Genomic DNA, 9960 nt, shown 5'->3' with positions numbered 1-9960 from the left:
GCTCCACGACAATAGGGACCGTGACTATTTTGATTGCAATTGTCTTCCAGCACTGAGATCACTGTCTGGCACATCATCATAAAACTCGAAACCCCCCGCTACCCAGGCGAGTCTGCCCTGGTGGCCCAGCAGCTAAGTGCTTGGCTGCTGATCCACAGAGGTCGGCAGCAGTTCAAACCCACAAACCCGTCAGTTGCCCTGCGGAGGAAGATGTGGAAGTCTGTTCCCATAAAGATGACGGCTTTGAAAACCCTGTGGTGTAGTTCTCTGCTCTGTTCTGCAGAGTTGCTCTGAGACATCATAAAAGGGGCTTGAAATGCGTTTGACAGATGAGTAAATGAGCAGGTGGTCCCACCCTACGTTTCTAGTGTTTTCTCCCTAACTACCTCTTCACAAAATGAAATCCCGAACCCAAGAAGAAAATGATTCACTCCATGTGCCTTCATTTCCTGGTGTTTCTGTAACAGAAATGCCACACGAGGGCAGCTAAAGAGACCAGAAACTTATATTCTCAGTTCAGGAAACAGAGTCCAAATTTCCAGCCCTGGCCCTCCAGAAAGGCTCTCTCTATATATTGTTTCCGTAGTTAGAACTCTGCCTCCTTCAGCCAACTTGTATACACACTCAACCTTCATGGAAGAAGCAGCAGTCAAGAAACCAAACAACGTATTATATTGAGCGAATCAGCTGTGGGCAAAATAGTGAAGGTTGTTAGAAGCATCAAAAGAGGATGAAAGAGATACATAGAATCCCTTTACCAAAAAGAATTGGTACGAGTTCAAACATCTCAAGGGCAGCCTATGATTAAGAACCAATGATGTCGACAAAAGAAAAAGAAATAAGTTCAAGCTGCCTTGAAGGCATGAACAAAAATAAGACTCCTGAAATTGATGGGATGTCAATGGAGAGGTTTCAACCGCTGATGTGTGAATTGCAGCTCAATGTTAAGAAAAAAATTAAAATTAATAAATAGAATCCTCACAACAGGACCAATAGACAATATCATGATAAATGAAGAAAAGATTGAAGTTGTCAAGGATTTCATCTTGCTTGGATCCATAATCAACCTTTACTTAGACTAAGGTGCCCCTGATCCAAGCCATGGTATGTTCAATTGCTTCCAATGCATGTGAACGTTGAATAAGGAAAACTGAAGAAGAATTGATGCATTTAGATTATGGTGCTGGTGAAGAACATTGAAATTATCATCAACTTTTAGAAGGACAAACAGATCTGTCTTGGAGAAAGCACAGCCAGAATGCGCCTGACAAGTGAGGGTGGTGACACTTTCTCGCGCGTATTTGGAGCATGTTGTCAGGAGAGGCCGGCCCCTGGGAGAGATATCATGCCAGGTAAAGTAGAAGGCCACTGAAAAACAACAAAAACAAACCAAAAAACTCACTGCCATCAAGTCGACGCCAACGCACGGTGACTCCGTGGGATACAATAGATCTGTACCTGTGGGTCTCCGAGACTGTAATGTTAGGGAAATAGAAAGGCCTATCTTTCAGTCGATGAATTGACCCAGTGGCTGAAAACATTAGCTCAGTAAGCATGGCACGGGACTAGGAAGCTGTTTCCAAAGGCGCCTGACGACAGCAATCTGCCACAGCGGGGACCACGAGTGCCTCACATTGTCCTCCTACGAGACTGCTAGCACCACGACCTAGTCACTCGTTAACACCCAACTCAAAAGTATGCTTCCGAGAGCCATTAGACAACTGAAGAGCAAGGCATTTTGAACTCAGCTTGGAGCCCCAGCTCTGCCACCGCCTGGCTGTGAGCCCCGAGGCATGGCACTCAAAATCTCTGAACCTCGGATCCATCACTATAAAATGGAGCTCAGTGATCTACCTTACCAGGTAGCTGTTTTGCATGTTTTAGAACAACGATGATGATTCACAGAGTGAGAGTTCATCTGGTGACCCTCCTCCTTCTCTTCATCCTCCTCCATAAAGCTTTCTCGGGTCCAAACAGCCACAAAAATCCTCTGAGCTCCCACCAGAGTCCTTCGCTGACCATGTCCCAGTTCACAGAAGCATGAGTGAGGTCTGTAGTCATTTTCTCCCCTCCTCCCCTCTTCCCCAACCCAGAAGGTGAGTCCCTCCAGGTAGGATGTGTGTTATCATTTGTCTACTTCTTGTTATCACTGGCACCGTGTAGATGCTCAAGAAGTGTGCGTGGAATTTTCTATGATGACCTACTGAGTCCAAACGCATGACTGGGGTGGGCTGAGGTTTAGAACTGGGGAGGTATATGACAGATTGTGGTAGCTACCTCATCTGGTGTCAACCTGAGACTATTAAGAGTGAAAGGGTGGAGTTTAGCCTGCCAATCAGGTGACAGCTTGATGACCTCACTTGGAGTTGCAGCAGAGACAAAGAGCTCACTGGAGGCCAGATTCACTCTCTGCTTGACATTCCTGTTGACAAGCCACATGGAGCTACACGCTGATACAGCCAGAGCCCTGGAGCTGGACAAGCCACGTGGAGACCCATGCTAGTGCTGAGACGCTTACACCACCACTGGATCCACAAGACTTCCCACCCACTGGCCTGTGATCTTCCTGCATTCGGCATCATTGCATATGTTGTGTGAGTCTGAAGAGGCATGCATAAATTGGTAGCGGACAAAGGGGTAATATCAGACTTGTGGACTTGATTTGCACTGGGCTGGGATGTTTTCTTAATGTACAATTGCTCTTTGATATAAAGTTCTCTCTTACACACACATGAGTGTCTATGAATTTATTTCTCTAATCAACCAGACTAACACCGAGATATTATGTATTTTGCCATATTTCCTGTATTTGCTTCAAGGAACCTGGTGAGAGTGTTGGGTAAGAATTAGCTAATCACAAGGTCAGTGATTGAAACCCACTAACTGCTCTGTGGGAGAGTGTCGAGACCATCGGTTCCCATGAAGATTGACAGTCTCAGAAACCCCACAGAGGGTCGCTATGGGTCAGAATGAACTCCGTGGCAATTCATTTCACAATTACTTCAGAGGTGATTACGTGAAGATATTAAGCAGAATACCTATGGCCCTTTAAGCTGTAAGTTGTGTGGCTGGCCAGCTAAGGGTTAACAGTTGATGTCTCCTTGTGCAGAGCTAAGAAAAATGCAGAAAACTGAAGACCCATGGAAACAATTAGCCCGGTGGACTAAGGGACCATGTGAGCCTTGGCCTTTCCTGAAAGCTAGAAAACGAGATGGTGATGCTGCCCAGCTACCACTACCAAGCACTCCGCAAGGGGCCGCCTTAGAAGGTGTGGGAGGCAAACGTGAAACAAAACTCCAAACCTTAAAAGGAACCAGGATCACTGGTCCTGTGGAGACTGGTGGAACCCCTGAGACGAAGGCCTCTAGTCGCCATTCAGACCTGGAAGTGAATTCACCCCGTGCCCAGTTTTCAGGCAAACATGAGACCCGTTTGTCAGGGTAACAGTAATGCCGGGGAGGGATGCGCTCCTTTAAACCATCAGCCACTCCAGATCCAAAGGGCAGGCTTTGCTGAAGGACACAGTTCAAAAGGCAGGAAAGGTAAAAAAAAATGCAGGAAAGGTTAGGAAAGGGGACATGGAAACAGGAAGGAAGCATGGGGAGCAAGTGGGATGAATGAATGGTGGTACATGGTGGGGACCACAATCAAGGACATGAAGCAAAATGTGTCTGAGCTGCTGAGTGGCAAACGGATTTCCTTGGCTTTGGTAGCAGCCACGGCGATGGTGGATATTGTGGTTGTGGGGATAGTTACTGTGGATTTGGGAATGATGGAAGCGATTTTGGAAATGGTGGAAACTACAATGATTTTGGCAATTACAACAATCAATCTTCCAATTTTGGATCAATGAAGGAAGGGAACTTTGGAAGCAGAAGCTCTGGCCCTTGTGGTGGTAGAGGTCAATGCTTTGCCAAAACATGAAACTAAGGGGGCTCTGGTGCTTCCAGCAGTCGCATCAGCTATGGCCGTGGCAGAGGCTTTCAGTGACGACCAGGAAGCAAAGCTTAGCAGGAGAGGAGAGCCAGAGAAGTGACAGGCAAGCTGGATGTTCAACAGATCTGTGAACTCAGCCGAGCACAGTGGTGGCCGGGCCCAGCTGCTCTAAAGCAGGCGTGTTTTAGACAATTCTCAAGTATAGACACAAAATAACTTGGGGACTGTATCTATGACTAATTGAACAACAGGTTATTTTAGGTTCTGTTCTGTGGAAAGTGGAAAGCATTTCAACAAGAGGTTTTAATGTAGTTTTTTTTCCTTTGCTTTTTTTTTTTGCATTCATGCTGTTGATTGCTAAATGTAACAGTCTGATCATGACGCTTATTAAATGTCTAAAAATGGATTTACCATATATACTCGAATATAAGCCAACCCGAGAATAAGCCAAGGTACCTAATTATTACCTGGGAAACCAGAAAAACTGATTGACTCGAGTATAAGCCTAGGGTGGAAAATGTAGAAGCTATTGGTGAGTTTCAATAATCAAAACAAATGAAAATAAAATTACTAAAAATTGAGACATCAGTGGGGTAATATATTTAAATATTTATTTTAAATAAAAAATATAAATAAAAGGAAAGTCATTTAACATTAGTAAACCAGCACAGTAAGTGGAAAATAGGTTCAGTAAAAACAATAAGGTATCAACAATGATACCTTAAGAGTACTATTCCCTGAGCTCAATCAGCAACCAAGCTAAAATGCAAAGAGTTAAAATCCTTCAAAACTGGATTCTTCATCATCATCCGTATCCCAATGTGGAGCTTCACCTGGTGTGAGGTCATCATAGACGCTGTCCTCACTGAGATGGCCGTCATCACCATCACTGCTGTCATTTTCAGACAAAGTACAGTCTTCACTGCCATCCATAGCATTACTAATACTACATTTCTGGAAGGCACGTCGCACCATGTCTTCTGAAATGTCTTCCCATGCATCTCGAACCCACTTTGCTATTAACTCTATGTCAGGCTTCATGAGATTTCCTCCTTTTGTTAGTCGGGCTTGACCAGATGACATCCATTCATGCCACATCTTTCACACACGGTCTTTAAAAGGCTTATTCAAAGACACACGTCATAGGACTGCTCTGATTGGTTAGATGTGAGTACACAAACATTCAAAGCCCTGCAGTGTCAGCGGGGCTTTGAATGAACAGCGGAGAAATGGCAATCACCCACGAGATAACAGGCACTTGTCCCATTACCTGGGCATGGGGGGCGGGCAGCGAGATGTCACACCTCGCTGGGGTACCACTGACCTGTGTATAGCCAAACCCCAGTTTTTCAGCACATTATTTGTGCTGAAAACTCAGCTTATACACGAGTATGTGAGGTACTCTGTGCACCTTCATTCAGGTCACGATCAGAAGTTAAAACAAATGACACTTGAGAGAAAGAAAAAGCAAAGGAAGGAAGAAGGACATGTGTCGAGAGCCTCCAGTGAAGGATGAAAGGATGGCAATCTGCGGGGGGAAGGGGTGGGGGGTGGGGGCGGGGTCACTGCTCACCGTGAGAGATGGCTTGGAAGAAGTGCAAGTCTTTGGACCCACATCACAAAAGTCTGTATTCTTAGTCTCTTTGCTTGGATCAGGCAGGCTTATCCAAGAGGGGCAAAATAAGGGGAAATCAAAGGAGGCAGTAAAGCCAACACGTGCAAAGGCGCGTGGAAGGAGGGTGTCGTTGATGTAAAACTATGGTAACTCCCTGGGACTCGGTTGCTTCCTCTGTAAAATACCAGGGTAGGACCAGAGGGCATGAAGATGGGGTTGGGGTGGGTTGCAGGGGTCGGGGTGGGTGCGGAACCTGATCTGGACTAGCCTGGGTTGGAGTCTCACCTTCCACACAAGAGACCTGGATCTGGGTCCCAGTCGTCACACCTCATCGTCAGCCACCCCCCATCTACTGCTGGAAGCCGGTGTGCTGCTGTGACCCCGATCCAGCTCCAGGGTAGCTCTCAGCAAAAGGAGAGAGGAGGAAGAAAGGTCTGGAGATCTGCTTCCAAAAATCAGCCGGGGAAAGCACTATGGATCACAGCGGTCCCATCGCATGGTGTGAGACGCTCACAAGGAGGGGCCAGCGCTACAGCAGCCAGTGTTGCCTCAGTGTGCACACGGTCATTCCTCTCCTCCGCTGTGCCACCTAGCCTGCCACCTCCCTGAGGGCGTCTCCTTGCCTGTAACATGGCATTGTTCTGATCATCAAGTCTGTTTGTCAAGTCTGGACCCCGGTGACAGGGAGGAACTGGGCCCTGGGGTTTCCTAGGGTGTAACCTTGACAGCAAGAGATTGCCGGGCCTTTCTCCTGCAGAGCCACTGTGTGGGTTCCAACCAGCAACTTTCAGTTAGGAGCCAAGCCCATGACCATTGTGCAGCCGGGCTTCCCTGTAAATGGGCACTCCTGACACCTAAGTGACAGAGGCCTCCTGGATGCAGTGAGGTGGTGCACGTCCAACACCTGGCTGGGGACCAACATGAGGTAGCTGCTCTGTCCCTGATTTCCTCCCCACTCCCCCTTCACTGCTTCCACCTCCCAAGCACCTGTCCTCTCTGGACACACCACCCGGTACCAGCCACAGCCTTCTCTGTCCTTAAAACTCACTGCCATCGAGTTAATGCCAACACAAAGCAATCTTACAGAGAGGGCAGAACCACCCTGTGTTTCTGAGGCTACAACTGTTCTGTTGTTGTTTTGCTTTTTTTAATTTAAAACATTTTATTGGGGCTCATACAACTCTTAACACAATCCATATGCATATTTGTGCATTTGTTGCCCTCATCATTCTCATAACATTCGCTCTCCACTTGAGCCCCTGATATCAGCTCCTCATTTCCCCCCTCCTCCCTCCTCATTCCTCCCTCCCTCATGAACCCTTGATAATTTATAAATCATTACTATTTTGTCATATCTTACACTGCCCAGCGTCTCCCTTCACCCACTTTTCTGTTGTCCATCCCCCAGGGAGGAGGTTATATGTAGATCCTTGTAATCGGTTCCCTCTTTCTACCCTACCTTCCCTCCACCCTCCCAGTATCACCACTCCCACCACTGGTACCGAGGAGTTCCTCTGTCCTGGATTCCCTGTGCTTCCAGTTCCTATCTGCACCAGTGTACATCCTCTGGTCTAGCCAGGTTTGTAAGGTAGAATTGGGATCATGATAGTGGAGTCGGGAGGAGGGGAAGCATTTAAGAACTAGGGGAAAGTTGTGTGTTTCATTGATGCTATACTGCACCCTGACTAACTGGTCTCCTCCCCGTGACCCCTCTGCAAAGGGATGTCCAGTTGCTTACAGATGGGCCTTGGGTCCCCATCCCGCATTCCCCCTCATCCACGATGATGTGATTTTTTGTTCTTTGGTGCTTAATTGACATCTCGTGATCACACAGGCTGGTGTGCTTCTTCCATGTGGGCTTTGTTGCTTCTGAGCTAGATAGCCACTTGTTTACCTTTAAGCCTTTAAGACCCCAGACACTATATCGCTGGATAGTGGAGCATCATCAGCCTTATTCACCACACTTGCTTATGCACACATTTGTCTACAGCGATTGTGTCGGGAAGGTGAGTTTCATGGAATGTCAGTTAAATAGAATAAAGTATTCTTGTACTGAGGAAATACTTGAATGGAGGCCCAATGTCCATCTGCTACCTTAATACTAAACCCACAAACATATGCACATGGATGTATTTCCCCATCATCATACATAAAGATACTCACATATGCACATGCCTGTATTTAGGCCTCTATAAATCCACTTTCCCTCCTAGTTCTCTCCTCTACCTCCTTTCACTTTCCTCTTGTCCCACCATCATGCTCAGCCTTCCTTTGAGTTTCAGTAATTCCTCTCCATTGCATTGCCCTTGAAAACTCCCTACCAGGCCTCCCACACCCTCCTTGCCACTGATATTGAATCACTAGTTGTTCCCTTGTCCCTGGGTTTGTTAACACCACTTCCTTTCCACCACCGCCCCCTCTCCCATGTCCCCTCCCAGAACCGCCAATCCCATTGTTTATCTAGCCTATCTTATCTAGATAGACCTGCAGAGATAATAATATGCACATAATAACAAGACAACACCAAACAAAGTGACACAGAAAAACAAAACAACAACAGCAACAACAACAACAAAAAGCCAATGACACACAAATCAAAAACAAGAAAGAAAAGCTTGTAAATAGTTCAAGGTCTGTTTGTTGACCTTTAGGAGTGTTTTCCAGTCAAGTCTGATGGGGTGCCAAGCCCTGGCCCTAAAGTCTATTTCTGGTATTCCCTTGGGACTTCCTTGCTCTGCTCCCCTTGCTGTTCTGTTGCACGCCCTTAGTGTTTTGCCTCCGTGTGGCAGGGTCAAATCAGACACAAATCCCACACTGTGTCTTCAGTATTGTCCTATATAGGGCTATGGGTCAGTGAGGGATGTCATGTCTCATAGTGGGGCCAGCCACATAGTTCTCTGTGCATTGGCTGCTTTTCTTCAGGGCTTGGTGGGCCAGGGTGTGCTCCACTCCCTTCCTCCCCCTTCATTTGCTTCCACTTCCTTCTGGGTATGGTAGGTCGGTACCTTTCCCCCACCAGAGGGTCTATTGCCATTCTCTGTGGCACACCCTTCCATGGTGGGGTCAGGCTGGTTCTGGTTGGGGACGGCCCTATAGTCCAGTCTTTTATGGATTCCTCTGCCTGATACGTTGCCCTCCTGGTTTGGTGCATCATGGTGGAGTCTGTTTACACATTCCAATTCTTCGGGGACACAAGCAATACTCTCCCCGCCCTGGGTGGGTTAGTGCCCTGTTCCCCCATGTCACCATCTCAGTTTCTCCACACCCTCGTTCCCCCTCCTTATTCCCCCTCTCCCCTTCTTTATGTTGGATTCACATGTACCTCCCTGGGTTTGGGCTGACCTCCCCATGACTATCTATGCTTCCGCCCGTGTATGTGAGATGAGTGTCTGTTCTTCTAATCCTGCTGTGCTGATTGTCCTTACCTCAGGAGACTCATGTTATACCTGTCCTTTTGAGATTGGCTTACCTCGCATAACATGATTCCTTCAAACTCTTCCCCATGAAACGATGTGTTTCACGTGATCGTGCTTTTCAGTGCTGCATAGTACTCCATTGTATGTATGTGCCAGAGTTTACTAATCCACTAGTCTATCAATGGAGACTAGAACTGTTTACATGAGTAGAAAGTCTTATCTTTCTCCCTCAGAGTGGCTGGTGGTATCAAACTGCTGAACTTGAAGTTAGCAGCTGTGGTACTTAAATAATGTCATGTCAATTTGATAAATAACAATGAAGAGTAGAATCTAGCCTGTCAATCAGATCACAGCCTGGTGATCCCTCCTGTGGGTATGGCCTTCTCATGAGGATTCTGGGAACTTCCTCTTTTCCCCCTGGAGGTGGTCCACACACCTCTGCATCCACGTTCATGTTGACAAGGCACATGGAGAGACCCTTATGGCAGCCAGAGCCCTGGAGCTGGAGGAGCCACCAGCACTAAGATACTTCTACCGCCACTGGATCCACAAAACTTTCCACCCACTGGCCTGTGGTCTTCCTACATTTTGCATCATTGTATGGCTGTGGAAGCCTAAAGAGGAATTTATGGGCTGGTATCGGATATATGGGCTAATATCGGACTGATGGACTTGATCTGGACTGGACTGGGATGTTTTCTTAATATACAACTGCTCTTGGATCTAAAACTCTTTCTTATACATACATGAGTGCCCCCAGATTTATTTCTCTAGTCAACCTGAACTAACACAGCAGAACCCAGCACATGACCACTACACCCCAGGGCTATAGGCTTTATTTGGTTCATGTTCTCCTTAATGTTGGGATTCCCACAAGGTGTAGGTGTTATGTTTGTGTGTGTTTGTAACTATATATATTATATATCTGTGTTTTGTGTCTTTGCTAATGACTGTGTGGTGTATGGATGTTATTTAAGCTTCTTGCTGTACATT

Source organism: Tenrec ecaudatus, chromosome 6 (assembly GCF_050624435.1).
Source record: "Tenrec ecaudatus isolate mTenEca1 chromosome 6, mTenEca1.hap1, whole genome shotgun sequence".
Lineage (NCBI taxonomy): Eukaryota > Metazoa > Chordata > Mammalia > Afrosoricida > Tenrecidae > Tenrec > Tenrec ecaudatus.
This window is presented reverse-complemented; position numbering follows the sequence as displayed.